General features: G+C 33.6%; 1 protein-coding gene across 6 annotated transcripts in view; it reads right to left on the bottom strand.

Moving 5' to 3' along the window:
• Positions 1-12296, bottom strand: part of GOLGB1 (golgin B1) — a 72264-nt gene that overhangs the window by 57797 nt on the left and 2171 nt on the right. For 4 of the 6 annotated variants that reach the window (XM_012544550.2, XM_023499056.2, XM_012544551.2 and 1 more), the window contains exon 2: positions 10646-10720. The gene's annotated coding sequence lies outside the window, so the exon portion shown is untranslated. Of the gene's footprint in view, positions 1-604; positions 708-7527; positions 7587-10645; positions 10721-12296 lie in introns of those variants that run through there. The other 2 variants (XM_031959726.1, XM_023499055.2) reach the window with 2 other exon arrangements.

Below are 12296 nucleotides of genomic sequence, written 5' to 3'. Positions count from 1 at the left end.
TCTGATAATTCAAAATGTGTAATTAAAATTATGGTCAACATAGAGCCACAATCTTTCTCATCATTAACACATAGATGTGCCAAGCTGCCCTTCCAATTTCTGATGCCCTGTCTACAATTATAAACCTAGAACAAAAATTAAAATTATGATAATCCAAAACTTTTTATGTACCTAATTGTATATACCACTGTCCAAAGAAAATAATAATAGAATCTTGTCTATCTATGCCATACCTACTAAATCTTTAAAAATTTCGATATTGGAAGAAATCTCATATTTCTGTAGATAATAATGTGGGTCAAATATTTATTACAGGGTGTCCCAGAAATCTTAAAAGTACAGTCTTACACATATAATCTGAAGTTTTGTTAACTTAAAACTGCACATACTTCTAGGACAACCTGTATAACAGCTTAATTAAGTTACAATGATTTGATACAGTTACAAATGATTTACAATTACAAAGAGCTACTGTATTAATCATCTAATTTGCTTCTCATCATCTTTTAAAGGAGAAAGTGAAAGTTTTATATGTTTTAAAGATAAAGGTAAGCATTAATGTAGCATGCAAGAGGTAAAGGGATATAATGTTAAGTGTACTGACCTGAGTGTTAATAAGGACCTGGATTCAAATTCTGACTGACATTGACTAGCCTCGCATATTAACCTTTCTCAGGCTTCATTTCATCATCTGTAAAATGTTAATAACATCACCTATACCTATTTCATAGGATTGTTCTGAAAATCAAATGAAATACTATATATGAAATGCTTTGTGAAGCTTTAAAAAGTTTATACAAATGTTAACTATTATTTCAACTCCATATAGAGTCAAATGCCAAGTTTAATGTTTCGTTCTTTGCCATCTTACTAAATACAATTCTAATCCAATTTCTCAACTAGATCTGGAAGGGATAAAACAGCATACTTTATACTTTTCACAAAAGAACTATTCTGATGCAACCATGTGGCATGCCAGTGATAACTAGGCTGTCTGAAGCTATTCCACAGAAGCACAAGCTCTGACTGGTCTTCTAAGCTAGAAATACTTTCGGTATAGCCCCAACAAAAAAGAAATATACACAGGAGTTGACAAAGTTTATTTCATCTTAGATTCAAGGTCAATACAAAACATCTATTCACTGAGAACTTGGACACTTGGAATGTCCATTAAGTACTGCAAAAACAGTTGCTGAAGACACAATGCTCCAAACCAAGTCATTTTGAATCTTGACTTTTTTTTTTAATTGGATCTGTGATTTCATTCCAATAGGCAACGCCCACTGAGAACACTCCATTTATTAATGCTAATGCACACCTGCTTCGCAATCTATACAGATTCACCTAAGGCACTGAGAGGTTAAGGGAATCTTCCAAAGTCATCATCAGTATGTATCAAAGAGCAACTTGAACCTAGATATTCCTCACTCAAAGATTGCTTCCCTTGGCTTACAATTCTCCCTCTTGAATCTGACCTTAGGTACTACAAAAAGTTAGCAATTGAGAAGGATTGTTATGAGCCAGAACTTGAAACAAGGTGATAACTCAAGGGAGATGTTAGAATCCTAGTGTTAACTCAATGGAATTGATACAATGTGAAAACCTGCTCCCAGAGAGAAGATCATATATTATACAAAAGAAGAACACCACAAAGGATGACAAAAAAATATGTTGAGAATTAAAGTTGAGATAAAGAAATAAAAGAGGCCAAATGTCTCAGAAATCTCAAATATTTTTTCAAGAAATCAAATGAAAAGCACTGTATGGCAAGTACTTATCAAAAACAAACAAACAAAAAAAAAACTCTCAAAAATGACCATATCATAACACAGAGGAAACAAACTGTTAGGGAGGTAGGAATCATTTCAGAAGCAGCTGAGTGGATGCAATCAGATCAATGGGTTATACAGCCAAGGACAAAATCAACACAAAATTATGAGGATAAAAAAAAAAAAAAAGTACAGTAGCTCCAAGGAAACATATTTAAACATTTAAAGAAGTTGTTGAGACCAAAAATGGAAAAACAGTTGAATTCAACAAGAACTTTTATTAAGCATCTACTTTAACAAACTAATAATACTAAGATGAAAAGTAACAGTATGCCCATCAAGGAATGAATGGCTAAACAAATTGTGGTATAGAGTTGTGATGAAATATTACTGTATTATAAGAAATGAAAGAAGATGCTAACTATATCCCAAGAAAGAAATAAGTGATGTATAGTATGGATTTGCATACATATAAATATTTGTGTCTAATGGTACTCATCTCTAGAGGTGGGGGGGGGGGGAGAAGAAAAAAACAAAGTTACACAATAACATATATTTAAAAGGAAAATAAATTGGTTATAATAGTTTTGCAGTTTTGTATCCAATTCCCTTTTCAAAATTCTTTGTTATGGAAATATTTCTTAAGTTCAGAATAAAAAGAAAAGGTAATTTCTAACCTCAAAGAGCTAACATTCTATAAAGAGGATAAATCATCATTATTGCCATCACTACATTCTGATGGCTATTTACAAAATTTTTCAATATATTATCATGACAGACCCATAGAGAAAGCACTAGAACTTTTATTATTCCCATTTTATAGATGAAAAAACTGACAAATTAAGTGTCATATCTATTGTCACATAACTGCCAGAAGCAGGATCCAAACCAAATCTGTCTTGAAGTTTTATATTCTTTTCTTTTACATCTAGTCTTTTAAATATGCATACAGAATAAATAGTACAAAATAATCTAAGGAGGAAGACAGCACTAACAACAGGAAAATGAAAGAAGGCTTTATGGAAGAGCTTATTTCCTAAAAGAAACCTTAAATGAAAGATTCTAGAAGTCAGAGGTGAGGAAAAGAATGCATTTCAAGCTTGTCTTGACAAATGAAAGTAGTAGTAAAACTGCTGAGTAAAAAGAACACTCTGCAATCTAATTTGGTTAGAATTCAGAGTTCAAGAGGAGAAAAATGGCCAGATTATAATGTCTTAAATGTCAAGGTGAGGCATTTATATCTTTTATCCTAGACATAACAAAGAACCACTGACAGAAACAGAAGTGACAAAGTCAAAAGCATACCTTGGAAAGATAATCTGACAGCTCTATGGAACACAAACAGGAAAAACAAGAGATAACAAGCTAACAGATCAGTTAGGAGGCTATTATTACAATAACCTAAGTAGTGTAATAAGAAAAAATAATGGTCTGATAATCATTTTTTCTTAAGTTTAAATGATGTTGAGTTTTTTGGTTTGTTTTAATGCCACAACAGGGAACCCAGAGCCAGTAACTTATCTCAATCAGAAAACATTTGATGGCCTGCTAAACAGTGATAATTCATACAAAGGCAATACCAGTTCAGAACACAAGTTCATATTTATTTATTTGGTTAGTTGTTTTTGTGGGAGTTTTTTGATAAGGTAGTTAAGAGTTAAATGACTTGCCCAGCATCACACTGCTAGTAAATTTCTGAGGCCAGATTTTAACTCAGGTTCTCTTGACTACAGGGCAGAAACTCTATCTAGTGCACTATCCAGATGCCCCTACAAATTCATAGGATTTAAGATTATTAGTACAATCACCTAATAAAATAGCATAAAGCAAGAATGGGAAAGGGACCTGGTACCAAATTATCCCAAGAACTTAACGAGATGAAAACTAGGAAGAAAATAAATAGAAATGAAGTGGAAGAAACAACATTTCTATAGAAATTTATTCTCATTATTTATAAAAGCAGAATGACAATTTTTGGGCTCTATACTTTCAGCAACCCCATTACTATATGATAAAGTAGAAATAGCCTTTAAAATGAAATAAAAAAGAACAAATGGATCTCACCAATAAATATTGAGGAAATCTGTATGGAAAGTGATAAAATTCTAAAGGTATTCCAGGATTGATTTTCAAGATCTCTTAAAAGGAGAAAATTTCAAAGAATGAAAAGATCATACATGGTATTGCAAGAAAAAAGCCAAACTCAGTTACAAAGATTTCAAAACTTCTCCCAGTATCTTTTGGAAGGTATGAATGTGCTTTCTCATTATTTTTATCAAATCTGTTATCAAAATGATTTCTGCACACAAGAAAAATGTTCCAAATGAAAATGAGAAGAAAAAAAGGTTTTAATCATTTTTTAATTATTTCTGGATCCCTAAAAAAAAAAATCCCTAAAGTAAAAATAGCTATAAAGACTGTTTGTTCAAAGGTTATCTCTCAGGCATATGTTTAGGCGTTAAGATTCCTTAATACAAGTAGCCATAAAGATAACTTTGGTAAATGATTTGCTGCATATCAACATTGATTCATCCATAAAGCAAGGAGATATAAACTAAAACTATTTCTGAGATATGATAACAAGAAAAGGAGTTGGGCCAATCATATGGTGAGAGCATATGGGAAGTTCTCCATGAAGGACAAAATATGGAGAAGTACATAGACTAAAGAGGAATGGATGGCTTTCAATCTGCACCAGGGAAGGGAATAACCATAATGTTAAAATCACAGATTTGAAGAATTGTCAAAGTCAAGGATAGGTACACTTAAGGAAAAGACGACAGAACTTTAATGGAGAGTTAAGATCACAAAAATTTAAGTTCCATGCGAGACAGGTCAGGGTAGGAGGCCCTTAAAAGAAATCTTCCACAAAGGAAATAGATTCTCAATATGGAAAAGAGTTAGTTTGGTAGACTCTAAGTAGCGTCTTCTCTCTTATCACCCCTTTCTAAAATCCCCATCATCATCTTTATTATATTTGCTCGCCCTATCCAAGAACATTTAATATTTTTCCAATTGGTTAGATCAGACTTAATTTGTGTGCAAAGTGTTTTGTAGTTTTGCTCATAAAGTTTCTGATTTTCCCTTGGCAGATAGATTCCTAAGTATTTTATACTATCAGTAGTTACTTTAAATGGAATTTCTCTTTGTAACTCTGTTGGATTTTGTTAGTGATATATAAGAATCCTGATGACTTATGTGGGTTTATTTTGTATCCTGCAACTTTGCTAAAGTTGTGGATTATTTCTAATAACTTTTTAGTAGAATCTCAGGGGTTCTCTAAGTATACCATCATATCATCAGCAAAGAGTGATAACTTGGTTTCCTTGTTGCCTACTCTAATTCCTTTAATCTTTCTCAACTCTTATTGCCAAAGCTAGCATTTCTAATACAATATTGAATAGTAACGGTGATAGTGGGTAATTTTGTTTCACTCCTGATCTTATTGGGAATGGTTGCAGTTTGTCCCCATTACATATGATGCTTACTGATGGTTTTAAATAGATGCTACTGACTATTTTAAGGAAAATTCCATTTATTCCTATACTCTCAAATGTTTTTATTAGGAATGGATGTTGGATTTTATCAAATGCTTTTTCTGCATCTATTGAGATGATCATATGGTTTTTGTTAATTTGGTTATTAATATGGCCAATTATGCTGATAGTTTTTCTAATATTGAACCAGTCCTGAATTCCTGGTATAAATCCTACTTGATCATGGTGTATTATCCTGGGGATGATTTTCTGTAGTCTTTTTGCTAATATCTTATTTAAGATTTTAGCATCAATATTCATTAGGGAGATTGGTTTATAATTTTCTTTCTCTGTTTTCAACCTACCTGGTTTAGGTATCAGTACCATGTCTGTGTCATAAAAGGAATTTGGTAGGGCTCCTTCATTCCCTATTTAATCAAATAGTTTATATAGCATTGGGGCTAATTGTTCATTAAATGTTTGGTAGAAGTCACATGTAAATCCATCTGGTCCTGGGGATTTTTTCTTAGGGAGCTGTTTAATAGTTTGTTCTATTTCTTTTTCTGAAATGGGACTATTCAAGCAATATACTTCCTCCTCTGTTAATCTGGGAAGTCTATATTTTTGGAAGTAGTCATCCATTTCACTTAGGTTATCAAATTTATTGGCAAAAAGTTGGGCAAAGTAACTCATTATTTCTCTAATTTCCTCTTCATTGGTGGAAAGTTCTCCCTTTTCATTTTTAAGACTACTAATTTGATTTTCCTCCCTCTTTTTTCTAATCAGATTTACCAAAGGTTTATCTATTTTATTGGGTTTTTCATAAAACCAACTCTTAGTTTTATTTATTAGTTCAATAGTTTTTTTTTTTTTTACTTTCAATATTATTAATTTCTCCTTTTAATTTTAGAATTTCAAATTTAGTATTTGATTGGGAGTTTTTAATTTGGTCTTTTTTGGTATGATGTCTCATCGTCATTATCTTGAGTGAAATTATTGTGTCTATATTTTGTTGTTTCACCCAATCATTCTTTAAGATGAGATTATTTAGTTTCCAATTACTTTTTGGTCTATTTATTCCTAACTTTTTGTTGAATGTAGTTTTTATTGCATCGTGATCTAAAAAGAACGCATTTACTATTTCTGCCTTCCTGCATTTAATTTTGAGGTCTTTATGTCCTAATATATGGTCAGTTTTTGTATAGGTTCCATGAACTGCTGAGAAGAAAGTATATTCCTTTCTGTCTCCATTCAGTTTTCTCCAAAGATCTATCATACCTAATTTTTCTAATATTCTATTTACCTCTTTAATTCTTATGTTTTGTGGTTTGATTTGTCTAATTCTGAGAAACCTCAATCTGCAAGGTTGAGATCTCCCACTATTAGTTTTGCTATTTCTTCTTGCAACTCTCTTAACTTCTCCTTGAGGAAGTTAGATGCTATACCACTTGGTACATGTATGTTTAGTATTGATATTGCTTCACTGTCTATGCTACCCTTTAGCAAGATATAGTTTCCTTCCTTATCTCTTTTAATTAGATCAATTTTTACTTTTGTTTGATCTGAGATAAGGATGGCTACCCCTTTTTGACTTCACCTGAAGCATAATAGATTCTGCTCCATTCTTTTACCTTTACTCTGTATATATCTCCCTGCTTTAAATATGTTGCCTGTAAACAACATATTTTAGGATTCTGACTTTTGATCCAGTATGCTATCCGCCTCCGCTTTATGGGAGAGTTCATCCCATTCACTTATAGTTAAAATTACTAATTCTGTATTTCCTGCCACCTTATTATCCCCAGATTATGCTTTTCTTTTACTTGCCCCCCCCAACCCTCATTCCCAGTTTTAACTTATGTGTCCCACTTGTATCACACCACTCACCCTCTTTAGGATCCCTCCCACCCCCCTTTGAATCTCTCCCCCTTTCTTGTACCCTTCCCTTATTACTCTTTTCCTTTTCCTCTTCCCCTTTTTAATGAGGTGAGAGAAGATTTTCTGTAAAGCAAGTATGTCAATTATTTTTTCTTTGAGCCAATTCTGATGAGAGTAAGATTCACACAATATTCCTCCCTCTCTCTCTAAATTCCCTCAGATATGATAAGTTTCCTTTGCCTCTTCATGGGATATAGTTTCCCTCTTTTTATCCCCCTTTTCTGACATTATCCCTTTTCCATTTCTACTTCTTTTTTTTTATGTTATATCAGTAAAATCAAATTATACATGTAGTCTTTTTGTATATCCACAACAGAAATACAATTCTCAAGAGTTCCTTTTACCTTTTCTTGAGTCCTATGGTCGGAGATCAAATTTTTTGTTTAGTTCTGGTTTTTTCCTTAGAAACAAATGGAATTCATCTGTTTCATTAAATGTCCATCTTCTTCCCTGGAAGAAAATGCTCAGCTTAGCTGGGTAGTTTATTTTTGGCTGCATTCCAAGTTCTTTTGCCTTTTGGAATATCAGATTCCAGGCCCTTCGTTCCTTTAATGTGGAGGCAGCCAGATCTTGGGTGATCCTTATTGTGGCACCTCAGTATTTGAATTGTTTTTTTTCTGGCTGTTTATAATATTTTTTCCTTAATCTGATAGTTCTGAAATTTGGCCACAATATTCCTTGGAGTTTTTATTTTAGGGTCTTTTTCAGAAAGTGTTTGATGAATTCTTTCAATGCCTATTTTACCTTCTGATTCTATTACTCTGGACAGTTCTCTTTGATGATTTCCTGTAAAATAGAATCTAGGCTCTTTTTTTCATCATAATTTTCAGAACGTCCAGTAATCCTCAGATTATTTCTCCTAGATTTTCCAGGTCTGTCATTTTTCTAAGTAGATATTTCATGGTTTTTTCCAATTTATCATTTTTTTGGTTTTGCTTGACTGATTCTTGCTGTCTCAATGAATTATTAGTTTCTATTTGTTCAGTTCTGATTTTTAATGAATTATTTTCTTCATTAGCTTTTTTTACTTCTTTTTGTACATGTCCAATTAAGTTTTTAAATGAGTTGTTTTGCTCTATGGAATTTTTTTTTTTTAGTGAATTTTCTTTTTCCAATTCACAGATCCTACTTTCTTGCAAATTCTTTGTCTTTTCCAATTCACAAATCCTACTTTCTTGTGAGTTCTTAAATCTTTTCCAATTCACAAATCTTACTTTCCTGAGATTTTTTTACTTTTTCCAATTCACAAATTCTGTTTTCCTGAACTTCCTGGGAATTTTTTACCTTTTCTAATTCAGCTTCCAAAGCTTCTCTTTCCTTTCCCCATTTTTCTTCTAACTCTCTTTTTTTTTATTTTAATTTTTGAGTTTTTTATTTACAAGTTATATGCACAGGTAATTTTACAGCACTGACAGTTGCCAAACCTTTTGTTCCAATTTTTCCCCTCCTTTCCCCCACCTCCTCCCCTAGATGTCAGGATAATCAATACATGTTAAATATATTAAAGTATAAATTAAATACAAAATAAGTATACATGTCCAAACCGTCCAACTCTCTTTTGAGACTTTTAATGGTCTCTTCTAGGAGAGCATTATGTAAAGAGGGCCAGGTAACATTCCCCTTTGAGGTATTGTCTGGAGACTGTTTACTATTAATCTCCTCAGGGTTGCAAACCTACTCTTTTCCTGTATAGAAGCTCGTTTATCCTTTTGATTTTTTTACTCATTTTTAAAAGCCTTTAGGGGCTGCCTTCAAGGCAAGGGGGTTACCAGCTTCCTCTGGAAAGCAGAGAAAGATGTAAACAGGCTTTCAGGCAGGGAGGTATGGGAGTGCTCTGGGCAAAAGTTCTCCTTCCCCCAATCGGAAGTGATTCAGCACAGCAAAGCTACAGAGAACCCCACTGTGTGGTTTAGCAACTGCCCAAAGGCTAGAGACTAAGCAGTGAAAGTGTCACTTCCCGAGGCCAAAGCCCCCTGTGGGACTGTGGATATTAGCTGCTGACAGCAAATAGCCCTGTTCAGACTGGAAGTGTCTCTGCCCTGAAGCAAATCGCACTAAAGTTCTATTGCCCCAGGCTGAGCCCCGCACTGTGCACATTAGAGGCTGCCTCTAGCTGTGCCCCCCTGCCCTGCAGGTTAGCAACTGCCCCAAGGAAAAGCCCCATATTGCAGGTTGGGGCTGCAAGGTTGTGCTGTGATCTGTGTTGTCACGTCCAGTTTTGTGTGTGTACAGCTAAACCCTATGAGGTTCTGGCATTTTTTTTAGAGTGGCTTTGATTTCTCTTCGATCTACTGTTTTGCAGAGCAATCAGTCTATAGCAGTGTCGTCTCTGTGATTTTCTAACTACAGAGACCACTCCCAATCGGTCTGCACAATATGTTAGCCTCTAGTTCTCTCCCTGCTTGTGCTGATCTTCTCCCCTGTCCCTCAGGACAAACCTTTTCTGAGGAAATTCCAAATTATCTTCAGCTGGTGAGTTGTTGCACTTCTAGTCTTTGTGGGTTTTACCAATTAAGCACTATTTTTGAGGCTGAATTTAATATTGGTCCTGAGGGTATGAGAGGAGCTTAGAAAGTCAGGTATGCCTTCTCCGCCATCTTGGCTCCATCCCCAATCCCCATCATTATCAATTAAACTTTTAGTACCCATTATATTTAGCCTTGTGTAAGAGTGTACAAGAGGCACAAAAGACTGGCCCTATCCATAAAAGTGCTTAAAATCTTGAGAGAAAATACATATACATATGACTAGTAAATATACTACTATATGTTGTATATGTATATCTATAGCAGCTTGGTATAGTGAAAATAATAATAGATTTGGGAAGTTTAAATACTGGTACTGCAATTTATTAGCCAAGAAATAATGGGAAATCATTTAGATTCTTTATTCTTCAGTTTCCTCACCTATAAAATGAGGATTTACCTCACAGAATTCTTGTATTAAAATAACATAACAGATATAATAAAGTATTTTGCAAACCCTAAAAGTGCTATGTGTGCATATAAATGTATATAAATACATATGTATGTAGGTAATGTAAGCTATCACTTTTATCACAAAACCAGCTTGACAGAAAGTAAACCAATTTTAGGCAATAAAAATTATTAACAAGTAAATATTAATGAGAAAATCTGGACTTGAGTCGATTTTAATTATTGGTTTACAAGCTTAGAATTACCTTCTGAATATAGCATTATTTATATATCTAAAGCATCACCAAATACTGTAATTTCTTCCATGGTAACAATTCTGGAATTGTTTTCCATCACAATGATTATCCCATTCTTGAAAGAATTTAAAACTGGATGGGATTTATAAGTCATCATCTAGCATAATACTCTCACCCAGGTAGATTGAGTGACTTGCCTTTAGCTTACCTGTTGTAATTAATAGCCTCTATCCCTATTTCTACCCCCAAATAATGTTATAAAAACTGTAATTTTCCATAAGCTCACTCACCTGTTTAGAAAGTTGCAATGAGTGTCAAGTATTTTCACAACCACATTAAAGTTCTTCATTGAACTTCAGGTAGGCCTGAAAGGAAAAGAAAAACAAAAGCATTTTATGTGTACTTGTTACGTATTCAATGATTTGGTTCTGTTCTGTAAAAGGGATAGGGATTTAGAAATTTTACTTGATGTTTCTAAGTTTTATTGAACTATATATTGAACTATAATGTCTTCTTGACATTTTTAAAGCTTATAATAAGTACTTTTAAAAATCACTGATTTTAAACTGGGAAAATATTTTTACAATCAAAGGTTCTGATAAAGGCCTCATTTCCAAACCATATAGAGAATTGACTCTAATTTATAAGAAATTAAGCCATTCTCCAATTGATAAATGGTCAAAGGATATGAACAGACAATTCTCAAAGAAACTAAAACTATTTCTAGCCATATGAAAAGATGCTTCAAGTCATTATTAATCAGAGAAATGCAAATTAAGACAACTCTGAGATACCACTACACACCTGTCAGACTGGCTAGAATGACAGGGAAAGATAATGCACAATGTTGGAGGGGATTTGGGAAAACAGGGACACTGATACATTGTTGGTGGAATTGTGAATACATCCAGCCATTCTGGAGAGCAATTTGGAACTATGCTCAAAAAGTTATCAAACTGTGCATACCCTTTGATCCAGCAGTGTTACTACTGGGCTTATATCCCAAAAAGATCTTAAAGAAGGAAAAGGGACCTGTATGTGCAAGAATGTTTGTAGCAGCCCTCTTTGTAGGGGCCAGAAACTGGAAATTGAGTGGATGCCCATCAATTGGAAAATGGTTAGGTAAATTGTGGTACATGAATATTATGGAATATTATTGTTCTGTAAGAAACAACCAGAAGGATGATTTCAGAAAGGCCTGGAGAGACTTACATGAACTGATGCTGAGTGAAATGAGCAGGACCAGGAGATCATTATATACTTCAACAACAATACTATATGATGATCAATTTTGATGGATCTGGCCTTTTTCAACAATGAGATGAACCAAATCAGCTCCAATAGAGCAGTAATGAATTGAACCAGCTACACCCAGTGAAAGAACTCTGGGAGATGATTATGAACCACTACATAGAATTTCCAATCCCTCTACCTTGATCCACCTTTTTTATTTTTTATTTCCTTCACAGGCTAATGGTACACTATTTCAAAGTCTGATTCTTTTTGAACAGCAAAATAATTGTTTGGACATGTATACTAATATTGTATTTAATTTATACTTTAACATATTTAACATGTATTGGTCAACCTGCCATCTGGAGGAGGGGGTAGAGGAAAGGGAGAAAATTGGAACAAAAGGTTTGGCAACTGTCAATGCCGTAAAATTACCATACATATAACTTGTAAATAAAAAGCTATAATAAAAAAAATTTATTGATTTTAAAAGCTTTATTAACGAATTATCAACTTCCTTTTCATCACAAGTTCCACCCCAACCAATTCAACATTTATTCAAGCATTTCTTAAATGTGCACTACATACAAAGCACTGCTGTAGATGTTGAATATAAAGACAGAAAATAAATATTAACAAGTCAGACTCCCCATTTTTCATTGCCCAAATGATTTACCAACTCCATCTTCAAAACATTACACCCTTTCC

This window comes from Sarcophilus harrisii, chromosome 3 (genome assembly GCF_902635505.1).
Source record: "Sarcophilus harrisii chromosome 3, mSarHar1.11, whole genome shotgun sequence".
In the NCBI taxonomy this organism is placed as follows: Eukaryota; Metazoa; Chordata; class Mammalia; order Dasyuromorphia; family Dasyuridae; genus Sarcophilus; species Sarcophilus harrisii.
This window is presented reverse-complemented; position numbering and strand designations above follow the sequence as displayed.